The sequence below is a fragment of the Corapipo altera genome, unplaced genomic scaffold, assembly GCF_003945725.1.
Source record: "Corapipo altera isolate COAL_440 unplaced genomic scaffold, ASM394572v1 1, whole genome shotgun sequence".
Classification (NCBI taxonomy): Eukaryota; Metazoa; Chordata; class Aves; order Passeriformes; family Pipridae; genus Corapipo; species Corapipo altera.
Genome location: NW_020884873.1, coordinates 18,776,443 through 18,798,896, shown reverse-complemented (window position 1 = coordinate 18,798,896; position 22,454 = coordinate 18,776,443). Strand labels below are relative to the sequence as shown.

The 22,454-nt window shown below is 46.5% G+C and overlaps 1 protein-coding gene across 2 annotated transcripts in view; it reads right to left on the bottom strand.

Moving 5' to 3' along the window:
- The window catches only part of GRIN2B (glutamate ionotropic receptor NMDA type subunit 2B), a 212,570-nt gene extending 191,720 nt beyond the window's left edge, over nt 1-20,850 (bottom strand). The window contains exons 1-2 of one of the 2 annotated variants that reach the window (XM_027664313.1): nt 20,752-20,850; nt 19,512-19,946 (exon numbers count right to left, since the gene is read on the bottom strand). The gene's annotated coding sequence lies outside the window, so the exon portion shown is untranslated. Of the gene's footprint in view, nt 1-19,511; nt 19,947-20,409; nt 20,446-20,751 lie in introns of those variants that run through there. The other variant, XM_027664321.1, reaches the window with a different exon arrangement.
- Between the last annotated feature and the right edge of the window lie 1,604 nt (nt 20,851-22,454).

Here is a 22,454-nt window from a genome sequence, read left to right as displayed (position 1 = left end):
CAGAGCAATTAGCACATGTGATAAGAGCAAAGCAGATAGTTCTTGCAGATAGATGAGCTGCATCATGGAGAGAGGGATGACAGAAATACTTTCCCTTTTCTTGTCCTCAGGGTGCTTTCCACTCCCCAAAACAACCATCAGCCTACACCCACATCTAGTTGTGCACACTTTTCCAAGAAGGTGGGCATTCTCAGTTAGATCCAGTTAGTGCTTCCACTCCTCCATCACAAGCTGATGATTAATCCATTCCAGGTGCAATGTACGCAACCACATACTTATGAACAGCGATCAGAGAAAGAGAGGAAAAGCTAAGGGAAAGAAATCAGCAGGGCAAAGAAAGTGAGAACAAGAAGAAAAGTGAAAATTGAGAGAGACAGTGGAAAGAAGAGATAATAATGGGAGAGAGAGGGGAGAGGGAGTTACTTTGCAAGCGGCAGCTAAAAATCTCCCAACGTGTACAGCAAATGATGCATGAAATACACTGTCAGAAATGCAATGCCCAGAACCTATTGCTGCTAAATATTTAATCTGATTGGCAGGGAGCTGTTAAAACCTCAGTATCTGGATCTCAGGCTTCTACAGAGCAACAGGTAAAGTAAATACATCAACATGTAGTGATTCACCTTGGGTGCCATCAGTCTTTCCAACCTGCAGTACTGTGCAGGAAAAAAAGGTTTTCAATGGATATTAACAACAGCAGAAACAAGAAACAGGCTACGGGAAAGATGCTGCTTTATGTACTTTGGCTCCCAATGCAAGTGGAAGGTGGATATGCCAAGCATCTTCTTCAGAAATTAGAACACACATGCTGCTGCAAACATCTCACACGAAGTTTGTGCCTCTCAAGCACTATAAAGTCATGCAGAACCATGGTACATCAAGGCTGCAGCTCAGATGTACCTGCATGTAATCCCCGAAGTCAATCTACAAGCAGACTAAAGGCTGCCTCCAGCAATCATCTTCTACCGTCTGTCAAGCATGAAGCAGGTCAGAATGTCCTACAAACATGTCTACTAATGCCAGCACACAAGAGCACATCAGGGCAGGCGGGGTGCAGGCAGGTACGCAGCCCTTTGGGGTAGGAAACTGGTACTGCAGCATCATGAGGGGACAAGGCAGCCAGGTGCTAACAGGGGTTTGCACATGCATACGTTTGCACGCCCAGTGCTGACTCCCACTTTGCTGACTCTACCCATACGACCTTCAGAGCAGCTGCTGTCCATGTCAGTTCTGGTGTCCCTGAGCCATCACTTGAGCTGAGTCTATGTTTCCAAACCATGGCTTCTCTGAAATCTCCTTCAAAGGAAAAGGACTGTGTTTGGACAAAGCTTTTGCAGCTCCGAAGTACAACTCCATTCTGACTCAGGCAAACCTGGCCACTCAGAAGTACTTTGGGGAAAGAAACAGACTTTTCGTATTGTTCAAACCAACTCATTTCTAGAATGAAGGCATTCAGACGGTTGCTTCTTTCTTTAGGTATAATGTAACATTTTAATTTTTCAAAAGCTAACTGAAAGGTAGAAATATTCTGCTCTGCTATAGAGATTTCCAGACCAAGTTCCTCACCATCATCCAATACTCTAGCAACAAGAGTACAGTTCTTCCTAAGAATTCTACAGGTACAGGGCGTGTGGTTGACTCAGTGCACTGGTACTAACAAGTTACAAACTGCATGAGCCCAGCAGCTGTCTTCTGAAAAAAAAATAAAGAGTTAAACATAAATACATAAGAAGTGGAAAGCCATTACAGAAATCTAAGGAAAATCAGTATGCTCCATAGTTTTTTCAGAGAGGACATGGAATTTTACTGTATCCCAAACCCCATATCACATAAAACATCTGCAAACCTAACAACGGCAGCAGAGCCTTGGAAGTCTGGGATGAGAGCTTCACAGGTAAGACAGCACTGAGCACTGATCTCTAGGCACAGATCTTGCAGATCTCATGATAGATTCACCAGCATGTCTCCCATCATATTCCCCTTTCTGTATTTCTGGCTGCTTTTCTGTCCCTGTCACAGCTGTTCAAGAAGCTGACTTCATCAGAACATGCTTTGTAAAGCGCTTTTCTGCTCTGTATGGTGTGCTTTATTTCTTTCAGTAAGTGCCAAACCACTGAAGAATGCCAGGGGTAGAGCTCTGAAAGGCAAGACCAAGTAAAGAGTAAGTATGGCATCATCAGCTGAAAAGTCTCAGGGCACCTCATAAGCACAAAAGAAATATGGTTTTTGAATACAGCTGTATGGTGGGGTGTGTCCATCATCCCAGCTTGCAGAAGCTCAAGTGTGCTGCTGAGTGACTTCCTCATGGACTCTGACAAATTCTGCTACTGTTAAAGACTTGTCCAACCTTAGCTTGCCGTGCTCGTGAGAAGGTACTGCAGGCAGCTGGTAAGGCAGACAGAGACCTGTGCCTGCATTTCATCCACTCCAGCCAACAACCTGATAGGCTATGCTCAACCAGCAATGAAGGCGGGCTTGTCAGACCACTGAACTGCTGCAGGAACAAACTGTTGGGGCAGGGAAGGGAAACGACCACAGCTCTTGATTAACTCAATAAAAGCCAATACACAGAAAAGTCAGATAGGGGACCCTACCCTTCTCTCTACCACAAGTTGAGTCTTCCCTGTAGCCCAGGACAGCACAGCCTCACTTGCATGCAGTGCTTCAGCCTTTGTCTTAAATGGTGCCCTTAAAAGTTTGCAGCAAGAACCTGTTTCTCTGATGCTGGGTTCCTGTCGCTCTTTGAAATTCCTCTTAAAATTGCCCAGGAACTAGCTATGACACCAAGACACAGTCACTGCCCTATAGGGAACTACATTGAAGCATTTATTTTAAAAACAGCCCTCCAAACAAGTATCACGACAGAATACATTTAGGATGCTCTTCACATCACAGTCGACAGAGCCATTCACCCAGAGAGACTGGAGCCACCAGCTGAGATACTGCACCAGCTAATGGCTCTGTTTCTTGTCCTCAACTCTTCCTTTCACTTGGAAATGTGCTCAGTCTTAAAAGCAGATCAGGAAGTTAACATTTCCAGGTATGAAATATCATCCCAGCATCTGAAAATGGACTTTATATGAAAAACATACAGAATTTTTTTAAATACAACTGGATGAGAAATAATGCAATAAGACTTCTTGCTTCATGATATTTTCCCATGCTTGTCAAAATGAGGAGATATAGTACTGTACAGAGACTTTTGGTGTGAATATTTTTTGAGGAATAAAATAGCTTAATTAGTTTTAAAAAAAAGGGCAAAAAACCCCAGCTAATCCACTCTGCTGGAACTAGTTCTTCCTTGCACTTTTTTGTAAGAAGGGTGCATTTCATCCGTAGTTCCTCCATTGCAAAAGACAGTATTCAAACAGATCCATCATGAAAGAAAATATAATTAAACAGAAACATTAACAAACATGTTAATACACATAATACAAATTAAGAACCTGCAAAGAAAAGCACCACAGCTTTGTCTTGTTCAGAAGCTCAAGAAGCTTTTAAAAACTGTGAAATCCTATGAAAACTTACTGAAACAAGATCAGTTTCCTGATGCCTGTGTCATCCCTTGGTAAGCAAGTATCTAATGCCATCCCTGGGTATCTACACTCATGACAATTCCCCCATCCTCTCCTGGCCTCCTTGTCACCCAACACTTAAGCCTCTTCATACACATCCTGATTTTCCCAGCTCCAGTTAAGAGCCCACTTTCTTCCAGATTTGCCCTTAGTGACTAAAGGGAATAATTGGCCCCTGTTCTCTCTTTATAACAGTACTTTACAAATTTGCAGTTCAGTTTTCACCTACAGTTATCTTTCCTCCAGAGTGAACATGCCTGACTCTCTCAGCATTTCTTACAGGAGTTAGTGTCTACTGTCATCCATCCCATCCCCTTGCTTGCTCCTGCTCCAGCCTGAAAATTATCTTTTTAAAAGCACTACACCCTGACGTGGATGCAACACTACACATTCACAAACAAAAGGACAGGGGAGAAATGATCTACAAGTCCTGCAAATCAGAGAGGCAGGACTACTGTGGGAATTCTCCTCTCCTGGAGAATTCTGGACATTCCTCGTAGCAAAGCTCCCAGAGTCTACCATTACCTCCCTGGAAACAGTGCTTTAGCCTCTGCCACATTTCACAGCAGGAACTGCGCTGTCTATTCAGTGCTTTCTTTTGTTAGGTTTGCTGCTATTGTTTGGCTACAGTTACTTTTCCTCTGTTTCTGGTTAGGCTCCTACACAACTCCCCTAACAGTGCAGACCAGGCTTCTAACCAACAGCCGCTCCAACGGCAATAAACAATCCCTGGTTCTATTTCTCTCTCTTCTGTGTTTACATTCTTAAGCACACATTTTAAGGCAGTCATCACATCTCTCTTTTAATTGTCATTTGGCCAAGCTAAATGTAATTAGTTACTTTAATCTTCCCTCTTAGGTCAATCCCTCCAGCATCTTAATCATTTTTGTTGCTCCACTGAATTTGTTCTAATTTGCTGCCATCTTTGGGGCACTAAGTTCTCCAGAAATTAGCCTAGGTACACTCAGATCAAGCACATGAAGAAAACATGACTAGAAACACACAGAAAACATTTCCTTACTTCGAGACACAACAGATTTGTTTATGCGATCCAGAAATCACATCAGACTCTTTGCTGCCGCATTGTATTGTGAGCCGATATCTCATTTGCTAACCGGTGTAACCTCAGCGTCATTTCTGGCATTACTGCTTTCCAGGGGTATACCTCTCATCTCTGCTTTCTTTCCAAGCATAGTCTGATTTTAACTCCTACTATTCAATTTACTATCCACTCTGCTAATCCCCAAATCCTATTCTGAGGTATGACTGCTTAGCTAGCTATGTATCTCAAATCTCTTTGATTTCCAATGGAAATACTCTCACAAAGGAAAGGCAGAGGGTTTGTCATCACAGTACAGTTAAGGCACATCCCTAAATTCACAAGACAATACGGATTCTTCACACAACTGTCTTCATGATCAGTCTCTCACCAAAAACAGTCAAATGGTTTTCAAAGGTTGCAGTTCGGCTTTGGTGGCAACCAATGTTGTGCCACTGTAAATGACAGTTTTCCTGCTCTCAGAAAAAGCAGTGGGCCCTGGAGACTCACACCAGGCCCTATGACAACAACTGGGAGCATCAAACAGGTGTTGATTAAGCATCAACCAAATGTACCACTGCTGGGATATATTTCTGTACACTGCCTTTCTCTGTGTACACCCTCAAAGTGGGCATGGCACCTTCCTAATAGTCTGAACATCGACCTCCTCTGAACGGTGGTGTCAAAAGTTCCCCTCATCCTTCATCCCAAAGAGGGGGGAGTTGGGAGGGTACCTCCCAACCTTTCTGTGAGACATCACATTTGTCCAAAGCACACCAGATGCTGCCTGAGCATCATGTTGTCACAGAAGCAGGATCCAAGTGCAAAGATTTTTTAGGATGCAAAAGGAAAAAACCCTTTCCTCTCCTCCAAACCTTTTCCCTCTGAAATCTCCTTCAAAACTCCTTCCCTGCCCCTCCAGCTCCCAGACAGCAGAGCCTCTAACAACTCCCAAACTAGTTAAAAGGCAATGAGACGCTGTTTGCCTCCCAGCCACACTCATCACCTGCAGGGCTGCCCTGGGCCCGAGCTGGGGATGATGGAATGAAGTCCAGCTAGGCTTGTCCAGTCTGGAGGAGGAGGAAAGAAGATGGAGGAGCAAGGGGAAGGTGGAGTGCCACAGAGTTGAGGGTGGATGGAGAGCTAGCCCTGGGAAGCATTGATTCATTGCCTCCATGGCTGCTCAACTCTGCTGGTCAACCCAGTCACGCTTCTGATAGCCACAAGGCAGCTGCAGCTCATAAATCAAGAGGTTTGGGGGTCCTTGCCACTATGTTTCTGACTGTGCCTGCTGCCCCTCTGCTCTGGGACCCAGATGAAGGGGGCACATTTACCACACTGAGTGGGTTGTAGTTTCCAGAAAACAGTCCAAAGTAAAGCAACGGCTACTCCCTCTCACCCCCTCCCATGAATATGTACTGCTAGTGCTGGTAAATTTATGTCAGCTCTCTCAGCCCTTCATGATTCAGGCTTTACCAGGACTGGAATGCAATTTACTGCCAGTGAAAGTCCAACAAGGTGTGTAAATCTGTCCTCCTGCCACAACCTATTCTCATAACCCATGTCAACCCACTTCCTCCTCACCAGCATCAAGAGAAGGTTTTCTGATTAACTTTCCAGACTTGGAAGTGACTGAAGAGGCTTATCACAACTCAAGTCACTTGAAAAGCATGTGAATTGGCTGGATTCTTGACAGTCGTTAACACCACCACAAAGATCTTCATAAAAGGATCAGTTTGAGCAGAGAGAGAAAACAAAGTGGGTTGTATAAAAATACAAAACTGTGTCTATCCCTTGTATGTTCCGAAAACATGAGATGGCACAGATGCACACATACACCTCTCCAACACTTTGCACTTACTTGAAGCCCATGGGTCCTCCTTCAGGAGACTAGTCTACAAGATCTCAGGATGCTTCTAGCCTGAAAAGAAAGACCAGACCTATGCATGTACCTAGAGGAGAGGAACTCCATCCATACCACCTGACTGTATCTCCTGGCAGAGACCAAGGATGACCCCTTTACGCCAGATGCTGATCAGCATATACCAGACCAGCTCAACCAGGATGAGAAGGTCAGCTTGGCTTCAGACAACTGGGAGCTGACTATGGACAAGAAATGGACAAGAAAAACCTTAGTGTGGCTGTTACCATCCTGGTCTAGCATGCAATGCTAGACTATGAATTATACCTGCTCCAAAGCCTTTCAGTTTTGCACTGAGGAACTTCATCCATTCAGTGTAAATGCTGCTCAAGGGGCTTTTTCCCAGTATGTTCTTCTGTTTACCAGTATGAATGTTTCATATTTCATTTCCAGTTATATTAAGAGGCACAGCTTAACTTCCTGCTTCCAAGTGAAATTTGCCTTCTCTTTACATTGCTATGCTGATCTTTCATTGAGCATATGATCTCCAGATGCTTTTATCCAAGTTCTTTATTTCTTTAGCTGGTGTAATAAACGTGGCATTTCAGTAAAGCCAAAGTTCAAGCAGAGTCTTTTGCATATGAACCCTTTAAATTCCCAGGCTTCACCTAAGATTTGCCCTATCCAGGAGGAGCATTGGACAAAACACTGTCTTTCTGCCACTAAATATTTAGATACCTATAAGGGAAGCAGGAGTTTAAAAGTGAATTTAAGTCTTGAACGCTTCTTTTTTTTCTCCCTCTGGATCTCTGACAGTAAAATCAAGTTCTATGATTTTCCATCAAGTTTTGCCCTGCAATTTTCAAGCCATCATTTTATATTACTCTTTCAAAGTAGTTCAGATTATAAGGAAACACAATTAAGTTGCTTTAAAAGTCTCAAATTTTGTTCAAATGGAAATTTCAGCTATGCCAAATACAATCATTTTAAGCAGTTCTTACCAGAGAGTATTGATTTCTCTCCCCCAGGCACAGTCTACAAAGATTTGGGGGAGGAAATTCGACACAACTTAATCTGATCCTAAAGCTGAATGCCAACCAGATTCTATACTTATTGCTGTTTTATACTGCAGGAAAAGCAATACATTACGTGATCAAGAAAATACATGAAAACTTACATGGAAAAAGAAGTGTTTAAGAATCTGTTGGTATACTTATATACATCATTTAATGTTCAAAAAACAAGGAAATCATCAAACACAAAGACAAAAAATAGCACCCATTGTATTAACATCAAGGATTTATGCAGCATTTATCATAGGCATTGAAACAGCAACCTAGACAGCACCTCAATAGTTCTTTACAATGTTCCTCCAATGACAAAATCGAACAAGTTTATAAACAATAATACTTCAAAATGAAGTTGATTCAAACAAATATTGTAAGCCCTTGCGTCTCATACCACAGAGCAGACATCCAAAGTCTGCCAAGATTCCCTATCTCAAAGGGACAGTGGATCCAATCTCTGGGCTGCAGCTCCACCCTTGTATAGGTACACGTTGCCATTTGTCCTGCCAGAGTTGCCAAACTACAGTATCACAGAAGACTGTCACGTCAGAGAAGATACACATATTTATCTATTACTCTGTGCACTTAAAAGGACACAGACTACCAGGGGAAACCTTCTCTCTAATTTTCTGTTTTGTTTGATTTTTATGCTTCATCATGCAAGCAATACTTTCTCAGGAAAGATTTGCCTTGGTGGAGACAGGCAATGCTTTTAAATCCATGCAGGTGAATGTATGGAGACATGTAATAAAATGTCATTCTTAAACTAGCTCCTTCCTGGGACACTGCTGAAGCAGCAAGCCCTGGTCATCTCTCTTTAGCCTTCCTGTAGCATCCTGAGAAACAGTTCTCTGTGGCATGCCAAGGCCAGCTCCATACTTGGTCATGTCAACAGACCTCATGCACCAACTGTGCATTCAACTGTGGTTTGAAATTAAGGTCTAAGTCCACAGATCATGGCTGGGCTCATCTATACAGAGTATGCTGTTTCTTGCAAATTCAAATCACATTTGGGACAGTTTATATCAGACCCAGACTGAGGAATCTCCAGGCCTTCACATTCAAAAACAGATGGACCATCAGATGCCAGTTTCCTTACAGTGGAAAAATACAAGACAGAGGACCAGGCATTAGGAGGTTTTGGATTCCTCATGGAACATGCCTGTTTTCAAAACTGGGTGATGAAAGAGCAATAATTTAACACACCTCCTGCCTTTTCTAGCCCCCAACCCCATACATCCTTAAAATGCATACACACAGAACAAAAGAGAGACTTAAAAGCTTTTAGGAAGCTCATCTATGTAGGCCGCCTTTGTACTCAACAGGGATTAGCTTCTCTAGAGGGCAAGCTGGAGCACATCCATTGGGTTCCTGCTCTACACTGTCCTTTGAAGGACCCTGTCTTTCTCCACTGACTCCCTGGAGGTCCTCTGGAAACAAGTCTGCCACAGCTAGTGTTCACTTCTGGAAAAACTCCCCTTTCCGTATAAAAGCCAAACATCTCACCAAGCTTATAAAAACAAATGTATGATGAACAATGAGAGGGGATATACAGAGGGATATGAACTGCAGGAATGAAAATCACAAGTGATTTTAAAGATCTGGAGACAATTTTAAAGAGCTACCTGCACATTATAGGAATTGATAAAAAATTTCATTGAAGCAGTAACTCTGGTTTCCTGTCACAGAGTCTGTAGTTCTCATCCCTCATCCTTTAAGAGCATTTGTTTGAGAATCAGGTCTTTGTTCCCTGGGAATTCACCTCCTCCTGTCACTTTTTTCCCCACCTGGAGTCAGCACTGGAGCTCAATGCTAAATGAAACATTTTGTTGTCACTGGGAAAAAACAAATGCATCCAAAGCAGAACAAGAACAAACCTGCACTGACTAAATTGCAGGGAGAATTAGCTCCCATGTCTCCCAAGTCTCAGAGGACTCCACTGCCTCTGGGCTACAGAGCCTGTGCCTCCATTTTTTTCATGCTGAAGTAATTTCCCTTTTTATAAGTAATTACTTTATATCAGGCCAAAGAAACAAACTACCTCCACAGCCCAGTCGTTAGAGCACTCCCTCTCCAGGACAATGAATAGGCATTTATATAAAGTAGAACAGTTCCAACTGGAAAAGTTCCAACTGAGAAAGCATTACTGCAGAGGACCCAGTTGTCTAAGCCCTCATCTTGGCTAGGAGAGCCTCGGGGACAAGTCCCCAATTCAAAGTATGCAGAATAGGGATGTGTCACCGAAAACCCAGTTAGTTTTCTGCCTACTAGGCTGCTAGCTATTCTTTTCTCTGCTTTTTCATGAAAACACATCAAACACTTTAATCTCATTGCAGAACTAGCAAAACCTCTCAAATTAATTTTTTTTCTTTTTTTTATGAGGCAGTTAACCGATTTCCTGCCATGTTCACTCCATCACAAACCTCTTTCATCAAAAACCTTGATCACCATTTCTAATGTCAAAAGCTGAAGTCAGGAATCAATCTGTCCAAACAAAGAATGTCCTAACAAAAAAAAACAAAAACAAAAAGTACTATTAAGGCAAGGTATAGCCTTTAACCAACACTCACGTCCTACTATGTATCTCCTCGCTTCTGAAAGTTATTACTCCCTCCAGTAAGTAAAAACCATTGCACAAAAAGCATTGCTCATGTAAGATACCTGCTTTGGGCATCCAGCTCCTGCTCCAGAGAGTGCCAAGGCTCAGGCATTCAGCTCTTGCAAAGTTCTGAGTCCTGAAGTTCAGAGAGCCTTTTAGCTCCTTCACTCCCCATTGAAATGGTGCACACTAAAAAAGGATAACGCGTGATCCTTGCAGCTCTCTCTGAATCACTGGTTTGAAACTTTGCAAACTTTCAAACCAGAGACTGAAAGAGAACTTTCTGCAAGAGTCACTGTATCTCTTAAGGCAGCCATCTCACAGCTACCCTATTTTTCTAAGCTTCTTAGTTTTTATCTCCTCCTGTTTAGCTTAAGGGTCCACCATCATGTTACGAAATGGTTGCAATGTCTTTTCTGAGATTCCCATTTATACTTTTGTGACATTTGCCACTTTGTTACTTTCAGATGGAGTCTTAAAAGCTTCCTCGCAGAAAGACATGTTACTGCAGACCACATCCAAGCTGATTTTATACTTTGACTTTCAACACTTCAGGACATTATCTGTATAATTTTAATTGCATATGATAATCACCTTTTCAGTAATAAATTAGAGAGTAATTCCAGATTGCACCAAAAACACAGAGAAACGAAAGGGAGAGCCCATGAGAACAGATTATGTCATTCTGTTGCTTTCATTAAACTCTCCCTTGGGGATTATCAGCCTCTGATGTTTCAGCTTGCCTCTTCCGAAACAGGTCTGACACAAGGGAATCTCCCCTGAGATGCTTAGGCCACTGACTACAGCAGCTAGCAATAAGAGAGAATTACAGAGGAGGAGAGAGAGGGGTGGAGGGATATGCAGATCCTTCCCATGTGCTTTTCATACAAGCGTATGCCTACGTGCAAGTAGCCGCGAGTTAGTGCATCCTAGTGCACATCCTCTGCCACACTGCACTTCAAATACATTTCTCAGCAGAGTCTTGTGACAGAAATTCCCCAGCAATCCAGCTGTGTACAATTAAACAACATCCTGCTTTACCTGGCACAAAGAGATGTACAGCAGCAACCCTTTCTCCATCCTCCTCCTGGATCAGCTTGCAGCATTCCGATACCTTTCCAGGCAGCAGTGGAGCCATTCCTCTCACTGCACAGGCTTCAAAACCACTTGCCCCACAATGCTGTGAAAACTTGGGATTGCCCTTGGAATCAGACCCCAGCTTTAGGGTCTTAGCAGCTCTTCTGCAAATCATTTCCAGGTGGTATTAATTTAGGACCTTCTTCTTTCACATTCCAAACACCCACTGCATATCTCCAGGACCTCATTCCCAGCTGTGAACACTGGAGTAGCAGAAGTCCCATGTGGCACAACGCCACATGGCCACAGCCCCTTGTTATGCAGACTTCAATCTCTAACCTACCTGTAACCCACTGTGTCCTGTTCATGCCCTGCAGTCAGAGGTAACAATGCGGGACCATTGTGAATTTAAGCTATCATGAGGCTATTATGCCTATCACCTGAAAACAATTTTCTGTTCATTAGGCCATCAGCTGTGATGTAGGACATGGCATTTGCACTAGTAAATTATCATCAGGCTCGTGACACCAGATCTTATCCGTCTCAGCTGGCTCTGAGTAACCATCTCACCTCCTAGTCTGTTTTGAAATAGTTTACTATTAATAACTTACTAACTTTATATCTTTTACATTCGTTTCCTTTTGTAAAATCCTCCAAATTCTTCAGAGGTCATACATGCAAGAAATTACATCCATGTGAGAGAGTTGTGTATATTAGCTCCTCAACAGTGCGTGGCAACCCTAACTAAGAGATTAGGAGAACACATGAAATAATGAAATGTTAAATCCAACCATAACAAAAAAAGAAAGCTTATTGTGTCATTTCCTCCATTTGAATTTGGGTGTGTCATGGACACCTGTATAGAAAACTCCTGATTCCTACAAAATACACCAGAGGTCAGGATTACATGTTTGTTGATCTGTTAAAAAATAGTGTAATCCACCAGCAAGGCTGCACCACAGACTTCTGCTGATGCACAGGAGGATATAAACTGGCATAGGCCTTAGGCCGCACAACACGTTCCCAATGCTGGCCAAACTCACAATTTCAAAATTGCACTTTCAGACACCTCAGCCCCTGGCAGGGGAATCTCTACTGACTCAAAACTAGGGAGACCCCTCACTGAACCCATTAACAGAGCCACCCATTCAAACCCCAACCAGGCACAGGAAGTTTCTCCAACTCAGAGCACAGAGAGTTGAGATTGTGAAGGCTGGCTAGTGAAGCCATGATTCTCAGAAACCATGATGCTTGTGATTGCCCATATCCCATTTTTTCTTCTGGGAGTAGCAAAGTAAACACAAGACCTCTTTAAACTGTATCTCAACTTGCAAGACAAAAGAATGACATCATGAAATAGCAAGGTGTGAATTTTCACATCATTCAGTATGTGATGGTAAACGTCATCTCCCCTTGCAGTATGAGGTTTTGGCACACTAGCTGTTTAGATGCTGTGACAGTGTAAAAACTTGAATGCAACGGCTACAGACAGGTGAAGCTTCTTAATGAAAGGGACACGGTCTCAGTGTAGAACAGCCTATCTTATCCCAGGATTCAAGAACTGTGCTTGCAAATGCTAAAGCATCATTCACATGGGACACGTTTGTAAGCCTCTTCTGCCCCAAATTCTATACCCAAGCTCTACTTGTCCCCCGAACAGGATGAGCTGTCACAACATACCAGAGATATTGCAAACTAGACATCTTTGGGGAGCTCCTGATACACTCAAGTGTAGCAGGTGCTGTTGCCACCAGTCGACACCATCATTTTGACTCCTACAGCTACCATATGAGATTTGGAGCACAGGGCCCAACCCAAGCAGGTTCCTCCGATGGGACAGTCAATCCCTCCCTCCTGCACACAGGACAGATCAACCTCATTATCTTTCTTCCAAATTTGTTTGGCTAAGCATGCAAATATCATGATCTAAGGTTCACCGAAGACAGACTTTATTAGATACAAAATCCTGATCGTTCAGCACCTACATCTAGCTTTAAATATCGTCAGTCAAAGCTAATCTGCCAAAATTATCAACATCTACTGTCACTAAAAACATTATTGCAGTAAACATTTAATTTGATGTTTAATTTGTATTCTCTCTGCTTCATCTTAAACTCATTTATTTCCTGATCTGTCCTTTGTGACTAATGAGAATAATTGGCCCCTGTCCTTCTTCTGTAACAGTCTTTTATGTATTTGCAGACAGTTAGGGATCCACCCACAGTTGTCTTTTCTCCAGACTGAGCTTCTGTGGCTCTCTCAACCTTTTTTACAGGTCTTGTTTTCTCTACTCTGTGATCATTGTCTTAGTTCACTCCCCCACACTCTCCCCAGTTCTTCCCTCTCTTAGAAGTGCAGCCCCTAAACAGAACACAGTTATCTAAGCAGGGCTTAACTACAACTGTAAATAGGCACTAGACAGATCATTTCATTATTTCCAACAAATAATACAAACAGGATTGTATACAGAGTTAACACATGGGCTGGACAGCAGGTCTAGAGTAGGATGGTGGCAGTTAGACTGCTTCATTTCTTGGTCAGTGGTTGAAATCCAGACTGAAAGTGTTAGCAAGCAAGAATTATTTCCACAACTATATAGCTACATACAGACAAAGAAGTGTAGGCTGACTGCTACCTCGAGAAGTAATTTGTCACATGAAGAGTTAACTGGAGGTGAATTCCTCCATGCCCAACGTGCCAGGGATGAGTGGGAGTGACCCATGTCCCATGGATTATTCAGACCAGATAACCTGGTGACCCCACACCTGTTTTAGTGGATGAGCAATCAGTAGAGACAAGCCACTAAACACGAACACGAAGATAAAATTCACATTTTTCCCCCTAAGTGTTTCTTCCCTATAAATGTTTCAGCACAGCCATGCACACCAGTGTTAATGATACTGTGTCATACTGTATGCTTTGGAATACAGAAACATCTTCAATATTCAGAGTTGGCAACCCAACCTTTTACCTGAGTCACTTTCAGTGACTCTTTTCAGTTCTGACCCTTCCTTGTAGATGGGTTTTGAGGGAGTGAATGCTGCAGAGGTCTCAGTCTAGTATCCCTTTCACTTTGGGCCAGTAACCACACCCTCATCCAAAATTTCTCTTTTTCCCCAGATATTTAATCAATCCATTTGTATTGGTGGCTCTGAAACATGGTCTTTGATTGCTTGTGTTAAAAAGGGAAGAGAGCCACCCAGCATACTTCTCAGTCTACAAATACTCACTGTATTAAGAAGAATCAGCTGTCAGTGAGTCTCAGAGCATGTACCCTTTCTCTCTCCCCTTTTTAGTGACCCTGAGTACAGAAAAAGCAATATTTTTATTCCCCGCACATGAAGTATATTCGGTGTATGTGTAAAAATTTAAAAAAGATAAGTCAGTCCCTCCTCCTGCCCAGACTCAGTGTTCTCTCCTGCTTCCAAGAAAACACTAAATAAAAGGCAGCCTTGCCTTGAGAGATCCAAATTAGCCATGGTTTGAATTGACTTGATCACAGCATAGTTTGCACACTGCCTTGTGCCACACATTTGTTTCTGACTGCATAGAGAGGGGACGTTTTTTCTTTTCAGTAACCTGAGGCACATGGAGATATACTGCCTGGTTTGCACAGATCACCACCATGCATTTAGTCGACTTTTACACACACCAGTTCACACTCTAACGTATAGTTCTATCTGGGAGCTTGTGGTTTGCAGCTAAGGAAGCAATGAGCTCCTGAATGATAAAGGGTGGGTTCACTTGGATTTATTTTTTTTTTCCAGCATGAGAGGTAGCTCTGATATTTAATCCAGCTGGGTCAATCTCCTAGTTCCCAGGTGGTTAGCACTATGGCACTTATTTTGCCAGAGCAAGCATCCCTGTCAGCAACTGCTTTCCTGTCTTTATACGAACAAGTAAGAAGCGTAAGTCAGATGGATGGTGGAGCCCCCTCTGTGGTTGGAGAAATGGGTTTTTTAGTTCCCGTTATGAGGCACTCTGTTGAAGCAGAAACACAAAGCTCAGAAGGGACAAGGCAGTGGTAGCAGGTGAGCCATGCTTAGCTTCAAATATCTTATTTTTCTCTGGTTCCCCTTCCACATATTTCAGTGCTGGGATCTTCAAACTGCTATTTCATCTTATGCAGGGAGGTACCCAGGGCCATAGCTAGTCTGTCTGACTGCGGCAAAGCGACAAGATTAATAAGTTGATTCACTGTGGTTTGAAGAGTTCTAGTGAATGAGTGGACAGAGGACGGATGAGAGTAATAGCAAGTAACCGACCAGCCATGTTTCTCCCAACATTTCGTGCTTTTCTATCAAGTATAAATATATATCAAAGAAAGATAATCGCAGAAGAGTCAGGCAATCCTAGAGCCCCAATGTCAGGCAGAATGGATAGTATGAGCATTCCATAGTGGATTAGGCAATCACAATACATTGAGCCATCTCTCTCAAAAAGATCATCTAGTCCATCTCCTCTATTAACTAATCCATTTCTTTGAGATAAATTGCAGCTTACACAAAGAAAATTTAAAAAAAGCTAAAAAAATCATCTGCGTGTTCTCCAGCTGCAAGATAACTCTCCCTGTGGCCCACCAAACCATGCTACCAAGTAGACTACTGGCAGAGTAGAGCTGTGGCTTCCCTAAAGGCCAAGAAGATTAAACCTCTAGAGACCAGTCCTCAGTCTGGACTATCTCACAGGCAGCTTTTGTGCATCCTAAGGAGCAAAAGAGTGTGGAATGGAGCCCATTACAAAGATAAGCAGTGCTGTCTGTACAGAGCTCCCACCCTCTGCCAGCTTGGGGGAATGAGAAAACAGCACTGAGAATCACATCCAGACCTCCCACGTGGTACTGCAGAGACACTGATTCTTGGTGCCAACCCAGGCAACGTGAGTCCAGTGTGGGAATCCAAGCACAGCTCCATAGCTCTGGCACCAGCAGTGAGGTCCACCTGCCCACTTCCAAACCAAGCACAAGAAACAGCCGCAGCTCCAATATCAGATGAAACACATACGTTAATTCCATCATCTTTTCCCCCTGGAGGTTAGGGTTTGGGGATGGGGTGCTGGTTCACAGGTTGACAGACTTTTTATACAAGGAGACTCGGTAATCCAAAATGAGGATAAAACAAGTCAAAGCCTAAATTATTAGATGGAGATGGTGGGTTGGGATTTTTGCCCCGATCTGTATTTTCCATCTCTCCATGATCTCTTTGCATTCTTGCATGCACAGGTGCAATGTAGAACTCAGCCAACAATGCAGTTATCCTGAAAATGCTGCCCAGAATGGGATGGCTGGGGACTGCTGCTGACACCTTCTTTTGCCCAGCAATGGTCTCACTGGCAAAGGGATTGCAAGAGGCACCAGACTGGTACAGGCTAAGCTGGGCTGGTGCAGCAGGTGTGTGACAACAGATCAGAGCCCAGGGTCCTTAGGAAGAGGAGTCGTGGCTTTGATTATGCTTCTTTCCTTTTACCTGCTGAGATCTGTCCCTGCGTATATAAGGCTGAGCCGAGAGGAAGCTGAAGTGGATCTCACCTCCCCCAGGCTGTTTTCCCATTCTGTCCTCAACCTGTTTCATACTCTCCTAACCCTCTGAGACCCCCAGTCAGGACTGGGAGACAAGCTGGTGTGATGAGGAACCAAAGAAAACCAGGATGTGTGGAGGCGACAAGAGCTGCTGCTTTGGGGTGGCATGGGTGAGCACTTGAAAATCGCCCATACCCACACCTCTTCTCTTAGAGAGCACCCTGCACCCACACACAAACTGCTGCTTTCTCCAGAGCTGCAGCTGGGGCACACCAGGTCATCCCACATCACAGGGTGCCATGCCCCTGCTCTGCTCCCCAAGGCCTTGGGGAATGGGGCAGCACTAGCATGAGCTCACCCCATAAGCTGGGAGTATTGCATACCCAGCCCTCTCAGCCTGCCCAAGGGGCAGCTCAGAGGGGATCAGCTGCCTCCATACAGTGCTTGCAAAGCCTGAGGTAGCTGTGCTTGATGGTGGGGAGACCAGTTTTAGGGGGCATCTCCTTTTGCCCATACTGGAGCTTGCAGAGAACACGAGGAGTCGCAGGTAAAGGTAGCAGCAAGAGAGACTGGGAGGTAAAGGAAGGATGAGGATGTAGGCCCATGCTCCTGGCCCCCATGACTGAGCATCAAAGCTGACAGACCCCTCCCCAACTCCCACCTGCCCTGTTCCACCTGGAGCATGAACCTGGCCCAGGGCAGGGCTAAGAAGGGCTGTGATAGCGATGCGGCAGCCGCTTGGGCCCAGTGCCCTGCTGGCAGGGCTGGTGGCTGTGGCAGGCACCAGGCGGGCAGGGATGAGTGCAGCTCTCCAGAGGAGTAGGCAGCCCGGCCCGGCTCCCGGGGACTGCCACTCTGATCAGGCACTCAAGGCAACCTTCCTCCTCTTCCCTCCTATCTGCCTGCAAAAGCCGGGGCGGGGGGAAGCGGCTGAGCCCAGCATCTGCTCTCCCGTCGGATGCTGCTGGCACCCTCCCGGGGCTTGTGTTTTAGGGCTTCCCAGGGGTAAATGACCCCCGACGAAGGGGGCTACAATCCCCCACCCAGTCGGTGCTGGCGTCCTGGGTAGATCCGGGAGCCGCGAGGCCTGAGAAATTCCTCCCGAAAAGGGGGGAAAGGCTTCGGCACGCCCTCCTCCCCGCATAGGTAAACTTTCTACTCCCACTTGCGGAGGAAATGGGAGGGAGGTAGAGCTCAGGCAGGGAGGATCCAGGCGCGGATAAACCCTGGGAAGCCTTAGATATTTATAGAAGCACAGCCAGAATATGTCAGGAAAGGTGGCTTTCAACCCCTTTACGCGGAACCACTCCTGGGTTTTAACAGTAGCTCGACAAAAACCCCTCAGAAATGTGGCAAAGAGCTACTGGAAGGATGAAGGCAAAGGCGGGGGTGGGAAAGGCGCGCCCCCGCCTCAGGATGCTCCGGATGCCTCAAGGGCTGAGGGTGCCTCAAGGATGCCTCACCCCGCGGCAGGGCTGGAGGGTGACACCCCCCTCATTCTGCAGCGGGGTGAGTCTCTCGATCCGTATTGCCGCCCCCCGCCCGCTGCCAGGCTTCCGGTCTGCTATAGGGTCGAAAGGAAGGGAGAGGCGGGTCGGTGGGAGCCCAGGTGGGGGGCTGCCGATGCGGGTAAGGGTGGTGGGGGTGCGCCTCCGGGAGGGGGCTGTGCAGTAGCTCACCCCTGCCCCCCGCCTCTCGGCGTGGGAGCGCAGACCCACGCGTGCCGGGCGAAGCGGCGCGCTGGGCACGGGCTGAGGCTTAAAATAACCCCGAGACGTTCAACACCTTGTGCCCGACGCTCCCGCATCCCACGGCGCTCTGCTCCCTTTGTCTTGCCACCATCTTACAGAAAGACTCACATGTCACGTTACGGTCGGGATGCACCGGTATCTCTCGCGTATCTACAGCCGACTGGCACGTTAGCCATTTTGCATCCCTCCCGAGTGGGCTGGGGAAGGGGCTGCCTGCGCAGGGACACGGGGTGTAAGGCGAGGGGAATGGGGGGGAGAAGGATGGGTCGCGGCGGACAGGGGCCACGATGCCCGCTGATAGCACCAGGGGGACGGGGATAAATTAAAACACGTGAAGTTGCCTGAATACAGCGCCTCGTAGGTTCATGCTAAGTCTCTTGACGTGCTTGGACTTAAAATAGCCCTTCACCTCCACGCAAGCAGGCGCACTCGCCCCGGCGCTGGGCGGGCTCCTGCCGCGGTGCCAGGGGCGGCCCCGACCACCCCCCGGGCTCCGGCCCCAGCCCCCGCGTTAGGCCGCTCACGATCGAGAGGCCGGCGTGGGTTCTAAGTAATGCACCACCCTCCTCGGCAACAAGCAGGTTTCTACGTCCTGTTGTTCCTAATGAGCTCTGTTTTCACATCAAAGCATGGCAAGAAGCCGCTGGACCAGCGAAAAGAAGGAGGAAATTTGCGGGTGGATGGATGGGAATTATTTTCCTTTTCACCCCTTTCCAAAGCCGCGTTCCTCCTCCCGTGTCTCTCTCGACCCCACCTGCCCACCCCCCCAAAAGAAATCACAAGGGACTTTTCCCCGATTCACGACGCGGTATGTAACTCAAAAGCATCCCTCTCGCCTTCTCTTCATGTCCTATTTGATGAGCCAAGAGAGAATCAACATGTCTGGTGAATGTTATTTTATTTTTTCCCCCGTGTCTGCTTCTAAAAGCAGCATCTCTAAACCTTTTGTTCTACTGTGAGTGATCTTCCCTGGGCAAACGAAAATGAGCTGCCAGCAAAACCACAGAAACAGGAATTTCCCTACCTTGGTTTGTAGAAGCAGAACCTCTAGACGGACAGATCAAGGGAGAGAGCATGTTGGGAATGTCCAGTCTCCTCTTCTTGCTTGCATATCCACATAAGAAGAATAAGGGTCGGGGGGCAAATGTGGGGGAATGAGCTAAAAAACAATCCTACTTGGCTGTAAAAAAAAATAGAGGTTTCTTTGTGGCAATCTTGCGTCTTGAAGCGGTGCAAATTCAAAAGCTGGAGAGAATCACTACAGAGGATATTCAGCACGACTGGTGAGGATCATCAAATGCAGGTTCCAGAGTAAGCATTCCTTTCGCCTTTTTAATGACTATTCTTATAATTCTTTTTTTTTTTTCCTGGAGCCCTATTGAAAGAGGTTGTGTTTAATGCAACTGGAGGTCGGTGCCGTTCTTCTGTGAAGCATGATTATCCTCAAAGCGTCCCCTTCCTGAAGGGAAAAATAAGCATCAATTTTGTATTAGAGGGATCTGAAGGGGATAAAAACCGCTCCCCAACAAAGACATTAATATATTGAGAAAGAAGGGAGACAAAACGCATTTCCCAACAGTGCACACCACTGTTTAAAAAAAAAATAAATTAAAAAAAAATCAACAAAAAAAAAACCAGCTGGCACGAGTCTATAAATAATTCAGATACGGACTGACTACACCATTCCCGGGATAGGCATGCATACGAGACGGGAAAGCGGGCACGATGTGAATCGCAGAGAGAAGGCGACTCCCCCCCCCCGCCACGGCCCCCTCCCCACGCACGCACAGCATTTCGCCCACCCCCGGGCCCAGCCCCCGAGGGCTGGCGAGGGCCGTGCCCACCCCTCTGCAGTGCTGCCGGCACCGCTGCCCGCCGCGCTCGGCTCCACGGGCAGCGCGGGGCGCGCTCCGCGCACACACACGCACCGGGGCCGGGGGGGCGATGGGGGGCTGCTTCACCTGCGACGGGGCCGGTTTGCACTACGCGCCCTCCACCACGCCCCCCCCCCCCCCCCCCCCCCCCCACACCACCCCCCCCCCTCAGGGGTTTTCTTGGGCTCTTTTTTTTTTCCTAGGGGTGGGTGGGTGGGTAGCTGGGAGTGTCCCCACACCACCGATGGTGCACAGCCGGACCGGGCTTATAGCTATGCAGGCATTTATTTAATGAAGCCGTAGGTATTTTTTTTTTCTTTTCCCCTCCCATCTCGCACGGAAAAAGATTCACACTTACAGCTGTCATAAAATCTAGACCCACATACATACCAGCAAATCCTGCTTCAAGCACTCGGTTTGCTCTGAGTAGCTACTGCCCCCCTCTCTGCCTGCAAGGCTGATCCGCCTCAGACATGCTCAACTTCTTCAGTCTCTTCTCTGTTACTGCCCGGGTGGGAGATGCGGGGCGGGGAGGGGGAAGTGCTCAGAGCATCACCCTAAAAATATATTTTGCAAAAAAAAAATCCTCTGCAATATAAAAGATCCGAGAATGCTTCCCAGAGGTAGAGAAAACATGGGAACGTGAACTAATAAAGTAGCTTAGCGATTAATAATAATGAAATATACCCGCGGAAAATGGTGAGGAGGGGGGGGAAAATCAAGGGACGGGGGAGCGGGAAGAGGGCTGTGAGAGTGAGCAGTGGGGGAAACGGGGGGAGAAGAAAAGGAGGAAAAGGAGGAGGAGGAGGAGGAGGAGGAGGAGGAGAGACAGTACGGGCAACGGGAGACCAACCGCTACCGAGGCGGGCAGGTCTCGACCTCCGACGTCCGGCAGGGGTGAAGAGGGAGCCCGTGCCCGGGGGCCGAGCCGCAAGAGGCACCTGTGCCTCTTACCTGGCCGGGGCCGGGGCTGGGGCCGGGGCCGAGCCGTCGCCGCAGCCCCCGCGGGGAGCACCGGGGGCTCCCTGGGTCCGACACCCCCTCGGACCGCGACTCGGGTGGTTGGAAGCGACGGAGAGAAGGAATGCTTAAAAAAATACATTAACAATAACCATAAAATAGTAATAATGAGAAGAAAGGAACAGGCGCCCAGCCAGCAGGCAGGCAGCAGAATTAGACCTGAATGAAAAGAAAGCAGTGAGAGCAGAGATAACGCTAATATCCAAATTGGATACTCCACAATTAAGCCCGGTGCTTTAATTGCTATTCTCAGAGCCCCTTGGAAGCTAAGCAACGTGAAATCAGCCTGAACAGAAAGCAACATGCATCTGCATCCTCATCCTGCCCTGCCCAATGGATGCCTGCACCCTTGCTGGCCATGGGGCTCTCAGCCTCGTCCCAGCACGGTGATCCACCCTGTGGTCACAGATCCGAATCTGTCCTCTCCCATGCCTAGATTTAGCATTGGGTGGTTGAGCAGAACATGCCCACCTACCCTCCTCAGCACTGCAAAATGGTCCTAGGGAAAGTCTGCCCTTAACCAGTAAAAGACAGAGAGGGTAACAAAGCAGACCCCCTCCAGGTGGAAGTGCCAAGTGAGCCTTCAGGACATGTAGTCACTCTAGGGTCGCAGATGCCCACCTTGCCAATGTATGGGTCTTGGTAGGAGATTTGGATGGGGTCAGATGGTCCTTGGTGAGCCCCTAGAGACAAGAGCACTGAGGAAAGCACTCCCCATGCTTCCCTGTCAGCTACACTTGTCCTGCAGGAAATCAGGCACCAGGCCCAACACCTGCTCAGCTTCAGTCCTGATGCATTGTCCAGCCTTTCCACACCTCTCATTGAAAGGACCCTTCAAGGAAAACACAGTGGCTTGTACCTATCTAGCATTCTCTATGTCCAGGAGCAGTGAAGAAGGTACTGCTCAAGAGACAGGCAAGGAGGGCTGGATCCCACATGCCAAAGAATTAAGTTCCAGTGAGCAGGTATGTATTTGCAGGGCAAAACATGGATATGGCCAATGTTCCCGAGGGAGGAAAGTCTCCTGAAAGCACCACAGCAGTTCTGTTCTCTCTTAATGCTCAGGTCATGTC